Raw genomic sequence first — 23,579 nt, forward strand, 5'->3', positions numbered from 1 at the left:
GGAAGCCCACAAGATTCAATTAATACTTGCTGAATTTCTACAAGGTGCATTAATATAGGCAAAACAGGGTCCCTTATACATCTCTGTGAAAACTTAAAAAAAAAAAGGGTCAATTCAGGTTAAAAATAGAATGTTTTTAAGTTTTCTGTTGCATTTTTATTTCAAAGTGCAAACAATATTTAATAGCATAAAATATATATTCTAATATAAGATGAGCTATGTGATTGCATAGAAGAATGTCAAAAATCATCAGCACTCCTTTTAGCTAAAGTATTTGAAATACTGACCACCCCGTCCCCCGGGTCTCCCTACTCCTCTTTACTTGCCACTCATCCAGAGATGGGCCCCCAACTCAGCCCTCCCATCTCCCCAAGGGATTCTGCCTGCAGGAAGTTCCCCCAGCCCTGTAGACCAGCCCCACCCAACCCCCAACCCCAGTCCGACCTGCGTGGGCAGCAGGCATGGCCCCCAACAGCAGGGCCGTCAGGACCAGCGCTTCTCCGGTCTCCAGGATGGATCCACTGGCTCTGCCGGCGGAGCAGCAGCTGCTTCTCCTAGGCTGCTCAGAAAGCCCATTCCCCATGGGAAGATGATGAGATTCCCTAGCAGATCCAGCCGGCCCGGGCGAGGCCCCTCAGACCCCAGGCCTCTAGGTTCAGCCTTCCAGCCTCAGCTCGCTATAAAGTGCCTTCTTTGTCTCCCTTTGCACCCCAGGTCCCAAAGACCCAGACCTGGGGTGGGAGACAGACCCTCCTGGTGAAAGGCTCGTCACTGCTCAGCTCTTGGACGTGCCAGCCAGGTATGGCTGAGCTCCTGCAGGCCTCCGCCCACCGTGGGCCCGGTGCCCACTGCCCCAGTCCTGTGGGTCCCCCCTGGGGTGCTGCCTGCCTGCCTCTCCCAGGAGCCTCAATTCCTGTTCCCCTCACTGCCTGGGCGGTCCGTGCTGACCAAGGTAGCCCAGCCAGTGCCATCTGCTCCTGTTCCATCACCCCGGGCCCTGGTGGCTCCACCTTGCCTTCACCCTCCCACTAAGCATGTTCTACTAACCCAGGTAGGTGGCGAGTGGAGGCGCCCAGCTTCAGTTGCCTCCAAGGGCAGAACATTAACTCCACCACGGTGGGCCTGCTGCACTCACCCCAACAAAAGCAATTCCAACCTCAAGTAAATAAATAAATAAAATATTTGAGAAGTAACAACTCAGAAGTAGCTTACATATATCTTCTCTTGAAATTAAATCTGTATATCTTGCAACTGGGTGAACTGAACATGCTCAAAATGTCTCAGGAGACCCCCTACTGCTGTAGACCCCCCAAAGCACAGGGCTGAAAAGAAGTAGTACAGGCTACCATACAGCATAATAGAGGTGTCTCTGTTGAGTTCTTGGATCATTGTCTAGATGCTGGAGGGGTTGAGCTGTATGGACTAAATTGGTCCCTCTAACCTAGCAGTCAAACTACCTTATCAGTCAAGGCAAGAAAGTGAACTTGGCTTTTCATCTAGATTTTGACCTTTATTCAAGATAGAAGCTTCGTAAGTCTCTCTTATAAATCCTTTTTATGGGCCTCTCTTTCCCATGGCTGTTGAAAGTTATTTACTCTTGAGCCAACCTCAGTGGTGAACAGCAGATGGCCGCCACTCTCCTCTCTTCACATTTGTCAACTGGAACTGAGTTATTCTGAGTAGTCTCAACTTCAAAAGAAGATTGGTTCACTCTCAAGTGGGAAGTGCAGAGAATCCCCATGAAGCTCTTTCCCTTCGTCTCTTGCCTTCTATAATCTTAAGTTATTTTCTATTGATCTGCAGTTCTAAAATGTGTGCTGAAAGCTTTGCTCTTCTGGGCTACTTTTCACTGTTTCTGCCAAGCTTTTCTGGGTTTGTTTTTGTAGAATGAAATCCTGTTGTTTGGCTTTCCACACATTCACACTGAGGCTGTGAATGTCCACTAACTCAATTCAGAGCTACAACTGAATAGTGTATTAAGTGCCCATGTGACTGCCTCATGGGCCCTGGTCTGCCGAATTCATGGGAAAGTCATTGTTTCCCCTAACCACCATGTTCAGGGGCACCCTTTCAGTCTATGGCAACCATGGGTTAATCAGCGCTGACTTAGACTCAATACTTTTCTGATAAGTGGTGTAATACTGATGATTTCTCCTCCACCTTTGTTGTTCTGTGTTATTCTAGACACATTTTCCTACATCATTATGGCAGCTTGGGCTCCAACTCCATGGCAGTGGCAGAACCATTTTAGGAATGTCTTCTGCCACATTTTCTCCTTTGTCCTACCCCTTCCTTTTTCAACTTGTCATTGTTTCCATATATTCTTCCGTAACAGAGGCACCCAAGTTGTTTAGTGAGAAGCCATCTATATACACAAAGCCATAACATGTGAATGCAAAGAAAATACTCTGAACTCTCTCAGGCCAAACACCCAGATGTTGGCAAGTAGTATATGGACCAAACAGACTAGTCATTGAACAATATCACCTCCTCCATTTTTATTCATCCATATCTGTTGATATCATGCATATCCAGCCAGTTTTTACCCGTGATTTTGTCAGAGACTGAAAAAATATGGAAAATATTATGCTTCTCCTCTGATGACCAATTATCAATGAACTCTCTGTTCAGAAGAGCGACAGATAATGTTTCACTTAGACCAATAATACTGAATTAAGATGAAATTCCCATGGGAGTATGTTTTTACATTCTTGTGAATCACAGATGAGTTTATTATGATCCATACTAGTAGGAAAGAATGACAAATGAATTCATATTGATTATTCATTTAAAATAACATGTCTAAAAATGTATAGCATCACGTTAAATATCAGGCAATTAATCATCTACTAACTCTGAATGTGAGTGGAAGGAAATGGGGTCTAAAACCTGAAACTGTAGTGGAAGATTTAAGTGTTCAGTTTCCTACAAATGTTTTAATCTGTGTTTGATTGGAAATACATAGTCAGGTCATTTTGCTTGGAGTAGACAGAAAGTACCTACCTGTGAGTTACAGCAAAGTGACCTGATTGATGTACCAAGCCATTGATTTCTGTGACCCTCAGAGAGACTGAGAGGGGCCTGAGAACTCCGGCACCTTAAAAATACAGTCTTCTATGTTTTCCATGAAATTAAAAAGGCTGGGAAGTAATGAGGAGGAACAGTCAAAAGGATTTATGTCATGTGTGTACATGAGTGTGTGTGTGAGCTGGGGTGGGGTTTGTGGGTGCCTTAGAGAGCCCAGGCCTTGGTCTACCTTCTGCAACTTCTTTATGGGTGCCTGTGTTCGCAGGAAACTTGCTTCCTGGATTAAGACCACATTTGTGCTATTTGCACATTGCCCCTCTATTTCTGGGCCTGCCTCTGACAAGAGACCACATCTCCCATGGAAACAGGGAGACAGTAGAGAACCTAAAAGCTTGGCTTGAAGTCCACTGCCTGGGTTCAAACAGTGGTACCATCACTCACTAGCTGGATAATCTTTGCCAGTTTACTTCCTTGAACCTTACTTCCTTGCCAATAAAAAGGGCTAAAACAGTACATACTTCATAGTTGTGGTGAGGAATAAATGAATAAAGGCATGTAAACTGCTTATTCCAGTGCTTGATCTAGTGCCTGATGTAGATTTCTGGGAGAAATATCAATAACCTCAGATATGCAGATGACACCACCCTTATGGCAGAAAGTGAAGACGAACTAAAGAGCCTCTTGATGAAAATGAAAGAGGAAAAAAAAAAAAAAGAAAATGAAAGAGGAGAGTGAAAAAGTTGGCTTAAAGCTCAACATTCAGAAAACTAAGATCATGGCATCCGGTCCCATCACTTCATGGCAAATAGATGGGGAAACAGTGGGAGACTTTATTTTTGGGGGCTCCAAAATCACTGCAGATAGTGACTGCAGCCATGAAATTAAAAGGCACTTACTCCTTGAAAGGAAAGTTATGACCAACCTAGACAGAATATTAAAAAGCAGAGACATTACTTTGCCAACAAAGGTCCATCTAGTTAAGGCTGTGGTTTGTCCAGTAGTTATGTATGGATGTGAGAGTTGGACTATAAAGAAACCTGAGCACCGAAGAATTGATGCTTTTGAACTGTGGTATTGGAGAAGACTCTTGAGAGTCCCTTGAACTGCAAGGAGATCCAATCAGTCCATCTTTAAAGGAGATAAGTCCTGGGTGTTCATTGGAAGGATTGATGTTGAAGCTGAAACTCCAATACTTTGGCCTCCTGATGTGAAGAGCTGACTCATCTGAAAAGACCCTGATGCTAGGAAAGATTGAAGGCAGGAGGAGAAGGGGACGACAGAGGATGAGATGGTTGGATGGCATCACCTACTCAATGGACGTGAGTCTGGGTAAACTCCAGAAGTTGGTGATGGACAGGGAGGTCTGGCAGTCCATGGGGTCTCAAAGAGTCGGACACGACTGAGCAACTGAACTGAACTGAACTGAACTGAACTGATCTAGAGCAGGCCCACATTCACTGTTGGCTCTCATGACCAATGACTTTGTACTAGATGTTTTATTTACATCCTCAAGCACCACAACTAGGTGAGGCAGATACTACCAGTCTTTATTTCCATCTTGCACGTGAGGAGGCTGAAGCTAAGTGAGATAAAGTCCCCCTGCCCCAAGGCCTCACCACTAGGAAGAACAGCAACCAGGCTTCCAGCCCCTCCCTCCCTGATTCCCAGAGCCCATGGTCTTCCCATGATGATCCCTACACCCACACTTCTAAAATTTCCTCTGCCTCATTAAGAGCACCAGCCAGCGCAAGACCCACCCGACTCCAGCATCTCTACAGTTTCCAGGTGTATAGAAAATGGTAGAAGATTTTGAAATGTGCAAAGGAAATGACTGGATATCCTCTCAGTGCAATTCTGGAGGTTTTGGGGATTGTGTAGGTCCTGTGTCTCATGGAATACAATTGATTATTGCCATGAATATCGACCAGTTTTTCCTGTTTTACTTGCATTTGTAAATTCATTTTAGCATTCCTTCCCTGACTATAAATGTGTGTTGAATTCTCCTTTGCACCAATTGGGATGTCTTTCTGATTTCCTCCTGAATGACTTAAATCAAACCCTATACATGTGTTTATTTAAAACAAACATACAGGGAATTCCCCAGTGGTTATGACTCTCTGCTTTCACTGCTGAGAGCCAGGATTTGATTCCTGGTCAGGGAACTAAGATTCCACAAGCTGCATGGAGGCTAAAATAATAATAATAATCAATACAAACAAACCAGGGCCAAGTCACATGGCTCTTGAAAAGGGGGATTTTTCTTCTAGGAATCATCCCTGTTCTCTGCTCATCCAGCCAACGGCCTACCCTAGCCTGAGAGGGGTTTGCCACAAAGCTACCCTTGGAGACAGTGGGAGTCAAGGGCAAGAATGCTGGTGGGAGGATGGGGAGACCTGCAGGATAGCTCTTGCATGTGAGTTGGACCACAGTGGGTGACATACTTAAGCTCTCCAAGCTTGTGTCCCTTCACATGGAAAGTGGAATCTGCAAACTGTAGGTCAAGGTGGCCTCTGGGACATTTTGCTTGGCCTTCAGGGAGAGCGGGCCATCCCTCAGTATGTCCAGTCAGCATATGCTGAGCAGTTGGGGCCTGCGTGTGATTCACTCAGCTGGCGGGGGCCCACTATCCCAGGCTCATAGTCCCAGATGCTGGTTTATTGGCTGGGCTTTCTGGATCTGGAACAGTGCTGGACCAAAGAGCCTGCTCCAGTCAGGTGCAACTTCTAGATAACTACTGGGATCTGGGCAAAGTATGTGGTCTGGAAGGCAGGGAATGTGTCAGGTTGCTTCAGGGGTGCTTTATTGGAATTAGTCTGAAACCTCTGGTGTGAGCTCAGAACTGGGTTTCCTTCTTGGGTGTCCTGTAAAATCCTAGTGCCCCCTGAGGCCAAAGGGTTTCCACCTCACTGGGGGCCTCTGGATTCTCCCTGGTGAAAACGTGCACTGGGTGTTTTGCCTCAGGGCCCATGCTCAAGGGGAGCCCTGAGCTCTGGATGATCAGGCTATGACTCAGAGATACTTCAACTCCTGTCCCTTTTCCCCACCTCCCATTCAGGCAGAGAACAAGCTCTTTTTTCTCCTCTCCCTCAGCAAGAGCAGTGCCTAGGTTTGGGAGAGCTTACCTTGTACCTGGAACCATGTAAGCACTTTCTTCACTAACCCTCACATGACCCCATGAGGGAGGTGCCATTTTGTCATGATTTTACAGAAGAAGCAATGGAAGCTCAGAGCATTGAGGTGATGTGCTCAAAGGTTACATTGGTAGTCAGTTTGTGGAGTCTGGATTCAAATACAGGTCTGTCTAACTTTTGAAATGCCTCCTTGCTCATGTGATTTCAATGACACAATCTTGGGCAAGTGTGAGGGAGAGGGACAGACAAGGGAAGGAAAGGGTAATTTGCTTGAGACTCCAGAGTGTCCCATGGAAGCCCCAGAATCTCCTTGGAGTTAGGATTGGGTGGGACTTAGTGAGTTGCTCAGGGCACTGGGAAAGCAGCCCACCCCAGCTTGCGGTGGTCCTCCCTAGCCATTGGCTATAGCAGCACAGGTCACAAAAGAGGGCTCCAGTGCTCTTTTGGGGATCATGGAAGAATTCATCAGAAAGCACTCTGGGCTTTCAAGCAGAAAGTGGCATCAGAGGCATCAGAGACATCAGAAGCAGTTTAGAAAGAGTCTAGATAGATGAGGTGGACATTTGTCACTTTTTTCTGGCCACCTCATATTGAAAGCCTTTCCTCTGTTTGGGACCCCTGACCTGGTCTGTTTTGTGCCTCTTGTACCACCACTGCTGAGTCAAAACACAGGGCCTGCTAGCCAGGATTACTCCATTACACATTTATTGCTTGAATAACTGGGGTCAAACTCAGGTCTGACTCTAAAACACATGCTTTAAAAATTTATTATGAAATTTTCATACAGACAGAAGTAGCATAGTATAATACTACTATATATAAAATAGGTAAACAACAAGGACCTATTGCAATAGCACAGGGAACTATATTTAGTATCTTATCCTATAATGGAAGAAGATCTGAAAAAGAATGTATGTTTGTACATGTAATTGAATTACTTTGCTGTACCCTTGAAACTAACACAACATTGTAAATTTACTCTTTGTTATTGTTGTTTAGTCACTCAGTCATGTCCGACTCTTGCAACCCCACGGACTGCAGCCCTCCAGGCTCCTCTGTCCATGGGATTTCCCAGGCAAGAATACTGGAGTGTGTTGCCAGTTCCTTCTTCAGGGGATCTTCCCAACCAAGGGATTGAACCTGCGTCTCCTGCACTGCAGGTGGATTCTTTACTGCTGAGTCACCTGGGAAGCTACTTTAATTTAAAAAAATAGGAGAAAGAAAAAAATTAGAATAATGTAAAATCCCTGTGTACCCATTACCAGAGTCAATAGCTATCAAGATTATTTTCATGTTAGCTTTATTTATCTCTTTCTTTTTCTCTTTTCTTTAAGGCCTTGCCTTAATATTTGGAAGGAAATCCCAGGTGTTATATCATTTACCTCTACATACTTCATGACACATCTAAAAAAATTAGGGATATTTTTATATCCAATGACAATATTACCATTGCCCCTAACCAAACTAACAACAACTTTAAAACCATGCTCTTGAGCACTACAGGCTAGCTTCTCCATTCTGCTTTCCCAGCCCCCAGCAGGAAGCATTTCTCAGGCATCTGCTCTGTTCCTCCTTGAAGCTGGAATTACAGTTTGATGTGTATTGGGTACTCACAACGTGTCCTCTTAGGCAAGCAGGGGGCCTAACTGCCCCCTCTCTGTTTTCTCCAAGGTGACGCAGTCAATTAGTAGCTGATGAATGAGACTCAAGCACTGCAGCTGGGTCTATACAGCCCCAAACACAGTTTGCAATGAGATGAAGTGAAGGGACCTCAGTCCTGGGGACAGTCCTGCATGGTTTCTGTTGCTGTTGAAATCCTGACACTCAGCCTCAAGCAAGTCCTTCGTCTGGAACAGTTTGATCATGACCCTTCAGGACTGCCTGATTGAGGGGCTCCGTGGGGCTTCTAGGGCTGTTCTCCTTCATCTGATTGGAATGTATCCGCCGCCTACAGCCAGGCCTGCCACAACCTGGAACTTCTCTCCTCTTCTTTCCCTGTTCTAGAGCTGACTCAGAGGAGGGTGGGGTGCTCATCTTTCTTCTCTTTCTAGGCTTTGACTTGCTCTCTGCCAAAGCAGAGGACTCAGAGCACCACAGGTCAAAACAGGGCAAATTCAAGAAGCAGTAAAACTAGCTCCGCTGCTTTTCTGTTCTTGCTCCCTTCTTTTTTCAGAGACTTTACTTAGGTGACCGGGCTCTCCTGAGCTTGACCTCCATTTCTAATTCCTCAAACCTCTTCCACTCCTCTTAATCTCCCACCCAGATTTCCCAGATAAATCTCTCAGAGCATTGCATTCCAAAATGAAAATTGACTAGTGCAGAGCAAGAATCCTGGCTGTGGGCCGGTGGAGGGTTGATCAGTCTGGTCCAACTGGGACAACAGGAGTGAATCACTGAGTATTTAAGGGAGAAGGAATTCAGTGCAGGGAATTGGTTACCCAGCTGATGAGAGAGCTTCAGTGCCAAGCCAAGGACAATGAGGCTGCCCAGAGATTAGCCACAGCAGGAAGCTCCTACACTAGAAGTGAGGGGGCTAGGTTGCTCGGTGGAAACTGGAGCCACAAGAGAGACACAGTTACCGTGGGGGACATCACATGAGGCAGGGAGGGAAGGAGAGAAATAGCTCAGCTTCTCTCTCCCTGCTTTCCAAGTCCTTCTGGTGCCTTCCATTGGCCAAACCCACCGGAACCTGGGAAACAGCCTGCAGGGGTCCACTCATCCCCCTCCCTTCTCTGTCCTCTCCTGCTACAATATCAGCAGAGAAGGGAAGAGGAAGGGATGGATGTGGGCAAACAGGCCTGGGAACAGCAAGAAACTACTGATTGGTTATATATTCCTCCTTCCGCCCCCCACCTCCAATGTATTTGGATCTAACAGGGTCTATCTGGAAAAAGTGCTTTTACCCAAAGTCGACAAGAAAGAGGGTTGTAAGTAGGATGGTGGGAGTGGAGCTTGAACCTGCTTCCTTGACTAGCTACCTGCAAGTCTTATCCAGATTCTACCTGGTTCTCTTATTTCGCCTCCCCCTGCACGCACCCTTCTGCCCTCCTCCCACCCCTCCACCCCCACCCCCCAACACACACACACTCAGAGTCCAACAAAGATAGGCCACTTTGCTTTCTGGCAATGTGTGACACATTTATTAGATCCCAGGACCATGTAAAACCAACCTTCTTGCCTGCAGGATTTTGGCTTGGCAGCAAGGCTCTGAATTACAATGCTGTCAGGCTGGTGAACCTACTGGTATCACAGTCCAGAAAACATACCTCCTGATTCTCCAGGTGTTCAGCAAGTTCGAAGGTGAAGGTGAAGGGAGATGCCTGGAAGGGGCAAAAGCAAAGCACCGAACTACATGCTTTCCACCCTCTTTATCTCATTTCATCTTCACAGTCTCTCAAGGTAATTGCCCTTCTGCCTATTTTTTTTTTGAAAAATAAAAAAAAATTTAAACTTTGGAATAATTCTGGATTTATGCAACAGTTGCAAGGATAACCCAGTTTTCCCCGATGTTAACACCTTACATAACCATCTCAGGTCTGTTTTTACAAATGAGAAAATGGGAGCTCAGAGAGGTTAAGTGATTTGCCCAGGGTCACAGAGCAAGGACACAGCAGAAGAAACAGACATAAATCCAGGTCGCTCTTCTTGCCTTACACCTTTGGGTTGAATTATTTGTTTCCATCTCATTAGGTGGGAAGTCACTCTCTGATCCCGGAGCCCTTCACTTCACCTTGGAGTTGACTTGCAAACTTTTATCAGAAAGCACTTCTTCCACAGAGCCACAGAATGGTAGCACTAAAACATATGTCGGAGGCCATTTAATGCAGGGAAGGCAAATAAACTTCATTTCACTTGCCAACTTTAATTGAGCAGTAGAGGCTATTTGGGATCCGGCATCGAGAATGATTCTGTTTGCTCCTCAGGAACGAGTGCTGTGATTGATTATTGATGCCTGTCTTGAATGTTGATTAGGAGACTGGAGGAAGTCATGTGATGCACTAGCCACCCTTCAGCAAATCTCCACATTTTACAGAGTGTCTGAGGTCAAGAGAGGAGACAGTGTCTTTGCCTCATTAGTGGTGCAGCTCAGAACAGAACCCAGGCTCCTGACTCAGAGTCTTGGGTTCTTTCTGCTTTACAATGGACGCAGAGTAACAATAATAATAACTACCACTTGATGAGTGTCTGCTCACTGCCAGGCATGAAGCACCTTCCAATTTCCATTCCTTACCTTCAATCTTCACAACAACCCTGTGAGGGTGGTATGCTGCTGCTGCTGCTGCTGCTAAGTCACTTCAGTCGTGTCCGACTCTGTGAGACCCCATAGACGGCAGCCCACCAGGCTCCTCTGTCCCTGGGATTCTCCAGGCAAGAACACTGGAGTGGGTTGCCATTTCCTTCTCCAATGCATGCATGCATGCTAAGTTGCTTCAGTTGTGTTCGACTCTGTGCAACCCCATGGACAGCAGCCCACCAGGCTCCTCTGTCCAGGGAATTCTCTAGGCAAGAGTACTGGAGAAGAGTACTGGAGAAGCCATTTCCTTCTCCAGTGAGGGCGGTATATTTATCTCCAATGTACCTAGACTTGGGGAAGTTAAAAAAAAACTTGCCTAAGGCCCACAGCAAGCAAATACTAAAGCTGAAATTTAAACAGAGACCAGTCTGGTTCCAAAAGTGTAAAACCTGGGTTCCCACTTCCTACAGACATACTGTTGCATTTGCCCTCACAACCTATAGCAGGTGGAGATGACCCTGGTCACATTGACTTGGTTAGCACTAAACTATGCTTTAAAAAACCATCATTTTTGTTCTTACTAATTTTCTAAGAACATTTGCTTACAGGCCCTTAGCTAGATGGAACTGATTTGTTTGGGCTGTTTCATGTTAGATGTGTTAAAAATTGACATGTTAGGAGAGCTGACGTGAAAGGTGACCTGGTTCCCTTGCAAATAAATGATTAATATAACCTCATTGTGTGGCGAGACTGTATTACTGATTCTCTCACTCGGGAGGCTTAGAAAAACAACAGGTCAGACAATAATATCCATGCTAGCATCAGACGATAGTGTGGGATGACCATGGATGAGTCGGGGGGGGGGTCAGAAGATAATTAACAAAGAGGGAGCTCTATGGAGTCCAAAGAGAATTTAAAAAACGTTCCTTCTCTAACCTGACTATCTGAGATTATTAAATAACAAAGGCAATGAATAGGAGAGGGGGAAGAGGTGGGTTCATTCAAGTGATTCACTAAGATATTTTAAAGAAACTGACAGGGATCAAATTTCAAAAGGGAAGACATTCAATTCAAATGACCATGTTACAGCAACTCCACAGTGATTAGGGATAGATGATGTGTGGCTGTGGCCTACACACTTAGGGCAGCTATGACAATACTACACACCCAAGGTTTAGCAGGATAGTGGAGAATTTCTTCTCTACAGCTATGAATACAAGTTAGAAAAATGCTTCTGTAAAACAGCATTATGTGCCACTGTATACGTATCTTGTACGCCAGATATTACTGTCAATGTCAGGCTAAATTTCCAAATAGCATGGAAGTCTCCGTAATAGCAAATGCATCAATTATCCACTTATAGTCACTTCAGTGGCCAAATTATTCTAAATATGAGGAGTCCCTTCCTAGAGACCCCATTGTGACCTTATTTTTTATGGCCATGGGGTCTTTTCAAAATGTTTCATGCCCACGCCACACTGGTTGTTATAAATCTTGAATGTCATCTCTCTTGGCTCAGAGGTGTCACTCAAGAGTCCTCTACCCCATCTGACTCCTCCTCCAGGGTAATTTCTCACTAATCCTTGCTGTTCCAGCTCCATCTAAACCTGCCCTGTTCTGTTACTCAACATATGCTATTCTCTTCCCTTGGAATATACTTTCTTTTCCTGTCTGCCTAACAACTGCTACTTGTCCTTCAAGTTCTACCTCAGCTTTCTTCTTTGGGAAGGTTTCTCAGTACCCTCAGGAGTCTCCGCCCTCTTGGATCTACCACTTTTATAATGTGTTCCATCAAGTGACTGGAGTATGTTGTATCTTTGCCCACTAGAATGTGAGTCCCTTGAGAACAAGGACTGTTATTTTTTTTTTTTTTCATGTCTGACTCCAGTATAGAAGGAGAGGTTCAGGGCTTGCATGTTGAATGAATGAATGAATGTCCCAATTATCTTCAGAAGCTATTTCCAGGGCTTTCAAATTGGGTCTCCCTTTTCTGCCAAGAGGTGGTAAGAACTGGCCAGATGGACTTGATACGTAATGAGTTCCTACTAAGTACCAGGCATTGTGCTGAACATTTTACATGCACGATCTCATGTCTGAAAGAGATGTTTTTAATGTCCATCTGTATTTTACAAATGTTGTTGCTGTTCAGTCACTAAGTCATGTCCCACTCTTTGCGACCCCATGGACTACAGCATGCCATGCTTCTCTGTCCTTCACTATGAGGAAATGTAAATTCAGAGTAGTGACTTGCCCAGGGTCATGTTGCTGGGACGTTGCAAAGCCATGATTTGAACCTAGGCTGTTGGTCTCCAGTGCCTTCTCTCCTTTTTGTGTATGGAGGGTGGGGCCTCTTCTGGGTAATTCAGTGATGGTGACATAAGTCAAGCTTGTCTTTGATGCCTTCAGGCTTGTAAGGTGTCTCAGGGACTCTGTGCCACAGTGTCACGCGCCCCTATAGCCGCTACTATGGGGCCTGTCAGGTAGCCCATCCCATTGGGAGCTTTGTCCTTTCCCACTCCTCTGAGACTTTGACTTCTGGGCTATGCTAAACTTTTCCAGAGCACATGTTTACATGTTAATGGTGCACTCCCTGAATGCAATCTTTAACCCAGGGGAAAGCGGCCCCTGAGTAAGCTGTGGGGGGGCCTCTGGTTATGGGGAGCGGGGGTACAGGTTGTTCTGGGCATCTCTTTCAACAGACTCGTGGGGGCCCCCCACATTCCCAAGGTGGTTGGTGCCTCCCTCGGAGGGTTGAGAGCTCTGGAGTCAGAACAACGAGTGTTTAAATCTGGCTCCACCGTTCCAGGATGAATTGTGTCATTTGTCACAAATTACTTAACCTCATTGAGCCTCCCATTCCTCTTTTGTCATATGGACCTCATAATACTTCTCATCTCCTGGGGAGGTTGTGAGGATGACATGAGACAACACAGCAACTGTGTGTAGTACAAAATGTTGTTGTTGTTGTTTAACCGCTCAGTTGTGTCTGACTCTTTGTGACCCTATGGGCGATCCCATGGACTGTAGCCCGCCAGGCTCCTCTGTCCATCAGATTTTCCAGGCAAGAATACTGGAGTGGGTTGCCATTTCCTTCTCCAGGGGATCTTCCTGACCTAGGGATCGAACCCGCATCTACTGCACTGTAGGCAGTTCTTTACCACTGAGCCACCAGGGAAGCCTGTAGTACAAAATAAGCACTTGAAAAATGTGAACTCTTTCCTGAAATCTGTTTCTACTGGCTCCCCCACCCCCGCCCCTGCCATCTAGGTTTCCCTTCCCCTGTTGCTTCTTTCCTTGCCTCACCAACAGGCATCCTTTTGGAAGCTCTTCCCTTCCTTTCCCAGTGCCTCCCTCTGGTATCCTCAACCTTTGGAACAACCAGCCGTCAGAGTTCCTGGGGCTGATCCTGTTTCTGGATATTCTCTCCTGCTGTCTTGAGTGCACGAGCTGATTTGAATTCAGAAAGCAGAGTCCATTCATGCGAGGAGTGTCACCACAGTCCATCTTACATTCAAATGGTGAAGGCTGACTTGATGGCCCCACATCGTTATCTGATGGGTGTTGAGAAGGCCTCCCCCCTCCGACCCCAGAGACTTCCTTCTGACCTGTGAGTAATGCCACTATCTCTACCATCAGTGGACGATCCCTTTGAGTCCAACTGCCCTGGGTGGTCTGGGGATGGCTGGGCCAGGCAGGGTTGTTTTATGTATCTGAGTGCAGATTCCTTGATCAGAGCCTTTCCTGTCAGGGGGAAGGGAAGAAAAGGTTAGAGGGAGCTGACTCCCCAAGGAAGAGGAAAGCCAGGCAGGCAGGGGTAGGGCGTGGGGGGGGTGTGTGGGAAATCAGCTGATGGAAGGCTGTGTGTCCGACACAGTTTTGCCTAGGGTGGGCCCTGTGTGTTGCAACAGATGTGAACTTTGGAATCACCAAGGTTGGGAAGCCAGGCCTCAGAGGGAGTGGTTGGAGGCTGAGCTCATCCTGAAATGATGTGGGCTTAGATTCCCAGAGGGCAGAGAGGAGGACCAGGGAGGAGGTCATACTTTGGGGGGTATCTAAAGACAGAGAGTCTTGGTGTCCTTCAGCTCTACGTGTAGGTAACACCTGTGGATAGGTGGGTCTTAGTAGAAAATGCCCCCTGATGGGTGGGGATCTCCTTTTTCTGACTGCTAACAGGAGACTGAACTGAAGGACTACCCCCTTTCCTTTGAAAAGGAAACAACTTCTGAGGGTGTGGCAGGGTTTACTGGGTGTTCCCCCTAAAGGGAGGTTACCCCCTAAGTGAAGGTGCTTGGCTGGTAGCGGGTAACTGGTTGTTCCCTTAGCCCACAGAACAAGGCGCTCCAGTGCTCCTCCCTGTAGGCTTTTCACTTTATCTCTTGACAGGCACTGCCATCTACCACAGCAGGTATGAACACAGCTTAAAAAGGAAGGTCAAAGATGTCCCCTCAACCGCCTTCAGTGGTTCTGCCACACCCTGTGGACCCCACTGGAGGATGCTGATTCTGACATTTTGTGGCCTTGCCCATAGGGACCAAGGGATCAAGTATTTGAAATCATCATAACCATAACAAAAACCATTGGCTGACCATTTGGGATGCCTTACCAGGGGCTACTTTATTATAGGACCTGAATGTGGGCTTGACCTGAGGGATAATGAGGTTTTCCCACTGCTTCACACACACACACACACACACACACACACACACACACACAGAGTCAAGTTCTTCGAAAACATGTCCACAGTCCTGAGGCCAAAGAGCACATTAGAGACACATGCTCTGCCTGCAGTCAAAAGTCCCCTGTCTTTCCCAAGTCCTGCTGCTAGACCCGATTCGGTGCACACAGATACACTTTCCCATATCCATCCTTCCCAAGCCCCAAAGCTCTGAAAACTGAGGGCCTTTTGTAACTTTAAGGTAAATTCATTTGGTAGCCAAACCTGTGCTGGCATGAGGCTATTTATAGTCTTCTTCTATCACACCCTGTGTGAATATTCATGTGTTTTTGCTCCCAAAATATTAATGTACTTGATTGCTGGATGCTGTCTCAGACCCCACTGGAAGTAACATAATATTCTGCTATAGGCCCCCTCTGGCTGTCTTAAAATTCAAAGCATTCCAAATTCCTTCTATTATAGAACCCACCCCACCGTCTTGTAATGATCTATTTAATGTCCCTGAACAACAACATTGGCCTGTGAACTTCTCCAGGACCCAGCACATGGTCCAACATGTGTTTGGGGCTCTCTCAGTGTTTTAGGACTGAAGAATAAATGGCCTTTAGTGTTGAAGGAGCTGCATTGTTGGGAAGTTCTTTCTTACATCTAACTTAAGTATCTCATGCTGCCATTCATGTACTGCATGCCATTGATAGCAAGGAAGAAACATCTGGTCAGCGCCTTCATTTTTTTTCTCTTGGGACTAAATCGTCCTTCTAATCCTAATACCTTTCACCTTTTCCCCTAGATCCTCTTTTCCAATCCCTTAATCATCTTCACGGCTATCTTCCAAAGCCTTTACAGGTTCTTTCATTCTGAAATTGTGGCCTAGCGCTTAGGACCTGGCTGCAAAGAGCTCGGCCATTATACGTAATAGGTCTCCCGTTTCTATGGTGAACATTTCCAATCAGTTTCATTTGGCTGGTCTAAGAAGCTTTGCCTTTTTTTTTTTTTTTTTTTTTTTTTAGCTTTGCCTTTTAAAATACACTTACAGGGCAAACTCAAGGGGCCATGAATGATTTTCTCCCAAGTGTGCTGGTTGGTAAAAGGCAGGGAAAGCAGCACAATCTCACCAGAAGAAACTGTAATTACAGAAAGTTGAAAGTAACAGGTGACATATGTAATAGGAACCTGCATGCAAAAAGCACTGTTGATAATTACAGTGACCTCAACCTGCCATTTTTTACCTTGGGAGAACCAGCCTTGCTAGTGCGAGTGCCTTTTCTCTAACAAGGTTGCTGAAGGCCATTTCCTACCACTTATTTCCCACTAAATGCAGGGAGTGAGACTGACTTGGGCTGGGGTGATTGCAAAACCACTGGCTTAAGTTAAACTCCTCACTAATTAAGCCTGTTAGATTTCCTGTAACTCACGATTTTTCTTGGCAGAAGGAAAAACATTTGACTCAGAGGCAAAATGTATTGTATTAATAAGCAGGAAACAACAAAATACTACACATGGTAGCATTTTCAGAAGCAGATTCTGTCACCCGCATTCTGTTGGAACAGCCATCATGATCTCTCCTAATAACGCAAAGTGGGTTTTTTTGAGGGGGGTGGTGGTGGAAACTACATATTATGAGGGGAGATTCAGAGAGAAATTTTTTGCCAGTCAAATTAGAAAAATCTAATCAGGTGTGCCCGTTGCTGCTCCCAACCATGAGTCAGAGCCTTTTGTGGGGTTTTGCATTTTTTAGGAGGCGGTGATGGATTTTACATACAGGTCATTCTTTTTTAAAAGGTCACATTACAATGTGTCTATCCTTTCTCATGTTGTTATACCTCAGGGAAGGAGATGTAGGATGCCAAGTTGCAAAGGGAGATCGTAGAGAGGAATATTGAAATTGGATGACTGAGGACTCTCCGACAGGGGCCTCAGTGGGGGAAGGGAGATCCTTCTGGGCCAGTAGGTGGCACCTTAAAAGCCAGATTAGCCCGGGATGGGGGGAGAGGTGGGAGGGGGGTGCGGGGGGAGGAGCTGTCATGGGAATGCTTTCTCTACCTCCTCACGATCTTACCAGACCTGGCAGGCTCATCCCTGAGAATACTAGAGCTCCAGGGAGGAGAGGAGAACCTGCCTTCACTGCTAATGCGAGTGGCTAGAATTTTTCTCCAGAGTTTTGAGATGTCTTGGGCCAATGCATGTGATAGCCATTTTCTCTCTTTTAATGATTATAGTAAACTGCCTTTTTCAGGAACATTAACTATGATGGAGGCTTGATGCCAAGTGCTTTATGTAAGATATCTCTTTTAATCCTCACAATAATCCTTCAAAGACGATACTGTCATTACCTTCAATTTCCACAGGAGGAAACTGGCTCAGAGAGGTTAAGCAACTTGGGCAAGGTCACACAGCTTGTAAAGTGGCACAGCCAGAACTTAAACCCAGATCTGCTGGGCACAAGATCTAGTCCTGAAGCATTCAGTCTAAGTCCTTGTAAAGCCAAATAGCCACCTCAGTAAGCTCAACTGTCTTTTTTCCCCCCCACCAAATAGCAGAATATTTGGGTTGCTTGGCTTTGTGAGAATGTAATTTACAGCAACAGGCTTCCCAGGTGGCTCAGTGGTAAAGAATCTGCCTGCCAAGCAGGAGACATGGGTTCGATCCCTGGGTCAGGAAGATCCCCTGGAGAAGGAAATAGCAACCCATTCCAGTATTCTTGTTTGGGAAATCCCATGGACTGGTGGGCTACAGGCTATGGAGTTGGAAAAGAGCCAGACACAACTTAACAACTAAACAACAATGATTACAGCAACTGAAGGATGTTCACCTACTCTGAAAGACCTAGCTGACGGGCTTTCTATTGCTTTGTCAGGGACTGGTTTTCCCCATCCCGCCACCACACTCCAATTGGATAGCAACCATCAAGGGAAGGTTCTAGACTGATTCTCTGCTTTCTATAGCCTGCACAGTGCCACACACATAGTACGTGCTCAATAAATATTGATCAATAAATGAATGTCTGGATGTTCCCTTCAGTAGTTTCTGGGTTCTTCAAGATCATTTGTTAATGCTAAGCAAACAGTTAGAACCTTCAAGATGTCTGTTGCCCTGATCTAACAGCTTGTACTGAGATGGCTTTTTAGTATCATCTCTGTACAGGAGCCGAACGTTCTATTTGACACATGGATGATTGATTGTGTTTTTCCCTTTTCCTCCAAAACCTCTGGCACCGTGCAGACACAGCTTAGGTGATTAACCATGCAGCCAACTTCACCAGACACTGATTCAGACAAGAAAGTGGGTGCTGTATTTGAACGATAGTTCCTAATTAATCCCGCTCCCCAGTTCTGGTCTGCTCAATGACTCCTTCTCAGATAGTGTTTGTGAGATGAAACAGGATAGGGAAAAAAAATACTTAAAAAGCATTCTTTTGGCCTGGGTGAAGAGAGCGCTGAAGATTTTCCCAGCTTACTACTTCTCAGCAAATGCAACTTCAAGCCAGATGCAGACCCATCCTGCTCAGCCTCCTATAAACTTCTAACTTGGTCTGGAAGATAAAGTGGAAACATGCAGAATGGGAGAAGTAGAGTCAGCAGAAGCCAGTATGCAGTGTACTCCATGTGATTCCCAGAATAGGAACAATAACTATCATTTTCGGGTGGATTGCTGTGTGCCAGGCAGGCTACTAAACATCTTATAAGTATTCATTTCATTTCATCTCTCAAGGACACTGTGGAGGTAGGTACTATTATTATCGCCGTTTTTCCAAATGAACAAACTGCCGCTCAGAGAGTCTAAGTGAAGCTCCTCGAGTCGCCCAGAGTGGGGATGAAGGGGAACTGGGAGCTGAGGGAGGGGGACGGGGCTGACCTGCAGAGCTGAATGGCGGCCATCTGCAAGTAGTGGCACCCTTGGCATGGCATAGGCGACTCTGCTGCGGGTGCTGAGTTCAGCGGGGGCACCTGAAAGGAGTGGGAGCAACTTGTAATCCAGACAAGCGGTTGCCTTCGGTGGATTCAAACTAGCTGAACTGATCAAGAGGGCGTGAGGCTTGTGAGTCCCGGCAGACAGTGGTAGCAAGGACTGGACTCCATTCCTTGGGGGCAAGGGTGAAGGGGATGAGGATTTGGGGAGAAGCAGACAAAGCTCTAGTTCTATGGAAACAGACACTTAGCCTGATGACTCGAAACTGAGCCAATACTGCCCCCTAGGGGACTTTGGGGAAATGTGCCAGGTCATTTAGTGGACAAGAAATGGAGCTGCTTCACGTCTTGCACTGCCCAGGGGCTGTGCTGTGTGTGTTCAGTTGTGTCTGACTCTTTGCGACCCCATGGACTGTGGCCCGCCAGGCTCCTCTGTCCATGGGATTCTCCAGGCAAGAATACTGGATGCCGTTGCCATTCCCTTCTCCAGGGGATCTTCCCAATGACCCAGGTATTGAACCCGTGCCTCTTGCATCTCCTGTCTGGACAGACGGATTCTTTACCAGGACAGTCTTGCAAAATGAAGACTAGTCCAACATCCTATATGATTTTCGAATGTTCTGTTGGACTTCCGTGGAGGTGGAAACTCTTCTTATAATGATCAGAACGTGTACTGTAAATATTTTACATATATGCACAAAAAGTTTGGCTTTCCCGCCTCCATACACAGTTTTAATGAATCTTGTGTAAAGAGAGGGAAGATGGAACTTTGTTTTCTTCTCCCAGAGGCTTATTCACAGTCGTTCACCATTTCAAAAATCACGTGGTAACAGTAGTGATGTTGCTTTTGGAATTAGAGTCGTCTGTGCAACATCCCTTATCAGTTTGTGCCTGTAGCTGTTGCATTTTGTGGGGCTTCTCGATGAAGGCGCAAGTCTCTGCCTACTTCATCTAAGTCTTTCAGTGTCATCCTATGTAAGTATTTACATATTTAAATACATTGTAGTTGATTATGGATTATTTTCATTTCCTTTGTGTGGCAGGACACTTCTTGATCTTTTGGAACTTATGTGTGTATGCAGGTTATTATATCTATGATTTTAATTTCAGGATAATAAAAGGCTTCTCCAGTGGCTCAGTAGGTTCGATCCCTGTGTTGGGAAAATCCCCTGGAGCAGGGCATGGCAACCCACTCCAGTATTCTTGCCGGGAAAATCCCATGGACAGAGGAGCCTCACGGGCTATGGTCCATGGGGTTGTAAAGAGTCTACATGACTGAAGCAAGTGAGCACACCACAAAGGGGTACAACAAGAGACATTTCTGATAAAAAGAGAAGTTTCGATTCTGATATTTACTGTGCTAGCCTCTTGGCTTCCCGGGGGCCAAGACCATGTCTGTTTTGCTTCGATTTGGCCTAATTAACCTAGTGCCAGGTCAGAGTAGGTGCTTAGTAAATAATGGGCAACTGAAGAATGAATAATAAATGTGGACTCAAGCCTAGAGTCAGAGAGTCAGTGATCTAGGGCAGCAGAGTTGGGGGATAGTAGTGGCAGTAGATGGGGGCTCTTGATCACCGAAAGAGGGCTATGAAAGGAGGACCCTAATTCAGAGCTTTCCCCAAAGCTAGAGTGTCCTGATGTCAAGGAGCAGTGCGTCTTTTCATTTTATTTATTTATTAATTTTTGGCTGTGCTGGGTCTTCATTGCTATGTGAGCTTTCCTCTAGCTGTGGAGACTGGGGACTACTCTCTAGTTGTGGTGCGCTGGCTTCTCACTGCAGTGGCTTCTCTTGTTGCTGAACACAGGCTCTAGATGCATGGGCTTCAGTAGTTTTGGCTCCTGGGCTCGAACACACAGGCTCAGCAGTTGTACATGCAAGGCCCAGTGCTTCTTACAGGTCTCTGGGCCTGAATCATGCTTGGGTCCAGGGACTGGGCTCAGATGGTCCCAGTGGTGGAGAGAGAAGTATTTATGCCCTTACTTTCGGTACCAACCTCAAAAGCCATAAGACCTCACCAACTAAAAGAAGGCTATTCCCTAGCATGGCTGTACCTCTCTGCACTGCGTCACCTGGGCTGAGGTGGAGAGGACTCCAGGGAATGTGAGCCTCAAGTGTGGTCCCTAAAATACATCTATGTCCTCGGTGGGGGTCTCAGGCTGCCTTGAACTTCAGGCAGATCTAGTTCCCCATTTTCCTGTTGTTGCTACGGTTGCTTTTCTCTCTCCTAGCCTCCTTCGCCAACAATAAGAAGTGTACCTTTTCCTCGGGGGTTCTATGCTCAAAGTCTAACCAGTGGGTGGCGGAATGCTTCAGGGCTCCTGATGAGCAAGTGTCCCTGACTCTGTATGGGGTTGGGGAGGCGAAGGGGAGCATCCCTCTTAGAGATAAAAAAAATACAGAAATGCTGAGGGAGGTATCAAACCAGCTAACGTCAGAGGTTGAAGTGGCCTTGAGGTCATCTGATTCACTGGGTCAGAAACCTGCCTGGACAGCAGCATCACTGAGGGTTCTGTTGACATACAGATAGAGTGACCCCTAAAACTGAGATAATCTGATTCAGGATGCTGAGTTAGGGCTTGAAATCTGCACATCAGTAAGTATCACTGGTGATTCTGATGAGGAGCTTGGTGAGGGAGTCCACTCAGACTGATCTTCTCATTTTGCTGGAAAGTACCCGAGTACCAGAGAGGGGCAGTGACTTACCCCAGGTCACACAGCAAGTCATGGCAGAGTTGGGGCTAAAACTCGGGTCTCTTCCCACTGTGTTGGCGGTGGGAATATCTGGAGTCAGTGTGACGGGTTGGAGTGGTCCTTGGCATGGGAAGAACCCCTTTAAATCTCACTGCAGAGGCCGGCTACCCACCCTGCCTGTAGGTGGGGGACAGATCCGAGGCCACCAGGTTGTTTTGCATTATCACAAGCAGTAAATTTACTGCCGAGTTTTGGAGAGAAGCAACAAAATACCCATCAAGGTTAGTAGGACGATAAGAATGTGCTAATGTGTTTGGCTGTGTCTATCCACGGAAAGCCGAGCGAAATAATGGTGACAATTATCCACCTATTTTGTTCGAACACTTTTACCGAAAATCTCCTGGGAACTGAGGGAAAATATGATTTGAACAAAATATGTTGCCTCATGTAGCCAGAATGACACAACTCCCACTTCACATGTCTGTTTCCCTGGAGACCCTTCCTGCACGCCTGCCTCCTCGGGGTGAGACCATGTGCACATGGGAAATGTGGACGGGGAAGGAAAACCCTGTATAGGAGACAACCCATGAAATGGAATGTTAGGCCAAGTGCCGTGGAGGTGTGCGCCTTGTCCTTGGAAGATGACCTTTTAGATTCTAGGGCTGTTCTAGCCAGGTCTCAGAACAAACCCCAGAAGTCTCTAAACCACCAGCTTTGGCCCAATTTGAGGCAGCCCCCTCAGAAGGCTCCAAGGACAGCAGCTGCTCTGTCAGCCGCCGAATGGAAACAAAGCCAGATTTCTTTATTTAGAATAGACACTTTCTATTTGGATTCTTAAAGTAGCAAATCTATCTGTCCTCTGCCCCCAGTCCTCTGCAGCGCAAACTGCCTCACGTCAGGTAGCTAGCACAGATCAGCAAGTGTTTGCCTGTTGATAAGTTGCAGAGCCACTTCGGACCGCTGTTGCATGCCTATCTCTGAGCCAGTGGGCAGGGGCTTACTAGAAAGGGAAAGCGCCCTTGGCAGCAGACAGTGAATCCTGGCCCTGGTCAGGGAGGACGGATCCAGTGCAGTGATAGATGGAGCTGTGATGAGCTCCATCCCACATTGCTGCCATGGGAGTCAGCCACCCCTGGGACCTCACAGTACAGTCCTGCTTGATTCTGGCACTGCTAATTTGCTATGTGACCCTGAGCAAGGCTATTCCTTTCTGTGGACCTCGCTGGACCCTCCTGGGAAGAGGACACACCGTTTAATCCATGGTGCCATTTACTGTGACAAGTGGCCTGCCCCTGGAAAAAAAATCAAGCTTGAATTTCTGCCTCCCTCTTTATTTCTAAATAGATCAGCAAAGATGCCGATTTTCAAAAGAGAAACCATTGAAAGATCGGAAGAAAGCATAGGAAAATTAAAAAAAAAAATGGAGGTGGGAAGTCTTTGCAAAGTAACAAAAAATCCTTAGGAGCTATAAAGAAAAAGAATGACAGATTTGCCTGGAAAAAAAAATTGAACACCTTTGCTATGGCAAAAGATATCTCATGCAAAGTTGAAAGACAAAGGACAAACCAGGATAAAGTCAAAGGCAGACAGAGGTTTATTATTCATAATGTTTCAAGAGCTCCATTATAGGATGTGTGCTCTTCTTTATATCACTCACCATGACCTGCAATTACATTATTTAATGATTTGCTTGTTATCTGTTTCCTCTACCTACGTGTTTGCTTCATGAAAGCTGGAAGCTTTGCTTATTCACTGCTATATTCCTAGTTCTAGTATCTGGCACACAGAAGGTGCTCAATAAATACTCACTGAAAGATTGAAGGAGGGAGCTTCTATAGATCAATGAGAACATGATGAATAGCCCACTAAAAACATAGTCAAAGAATAATGAACAGGGAATCCACAGAGGAAA

At 46.1% G+C, this 23,579-nt stretch overlaps 1 protein-coding gene and 1 long non-coding RNA gene across 3 annotated transcripts in view; one reads left to right on the top strand and one right to left on the bottom strand.

The window, feature by feature from the left end:
- Positions 1-14,009: 14,009 nt before the first annotated feature.
- The window catches only part of LOC122690780, a 37,594-nt gene continuing 28,024 nt past the window's right edge, over positions 14,010-23,579 (bottom strand). The window contains exon 3 of the long non-coding RNA XR_006340100.1: positions 14,010-14,133. This is a non-coding gene — a long non-coding RNA (uncharacterized LOC122690780). The remainder of the gene's footprint in view (positions 14,134-23,579) is intronic.
- The window catches only part of RTL9 (retrotransposon Gag like 9), a 48,652-nt gene continuing 44,958 nt past the window's right edge, over positions 19,886-23,579 (top strand). The window contains exon 1 of one of the 2 annotated variants that reach the window (XM_043897714.1): positions 19,886-19,950. The gene's annotated coding sequence lies outside the window, so the exon portion shown is untranslated. The remainder of the gene's footprint in view (positions 19,951-23,579) is intronic. The other variant, XM_043897718.1, reaches the window with a different exon arrangement.

Source organism: Cervus elaphus, chromosome X, assembly GCF_910594005.1.
Source record: "Cervus elaphus chromosome X, mCerEla1.1, whole genome shotgun sequence".
NCBI lineage: Eukaryota > Metazoa > Chordata > Mammalia > Artiodactyla > Cervidae > Cervus > Cervus elaphus.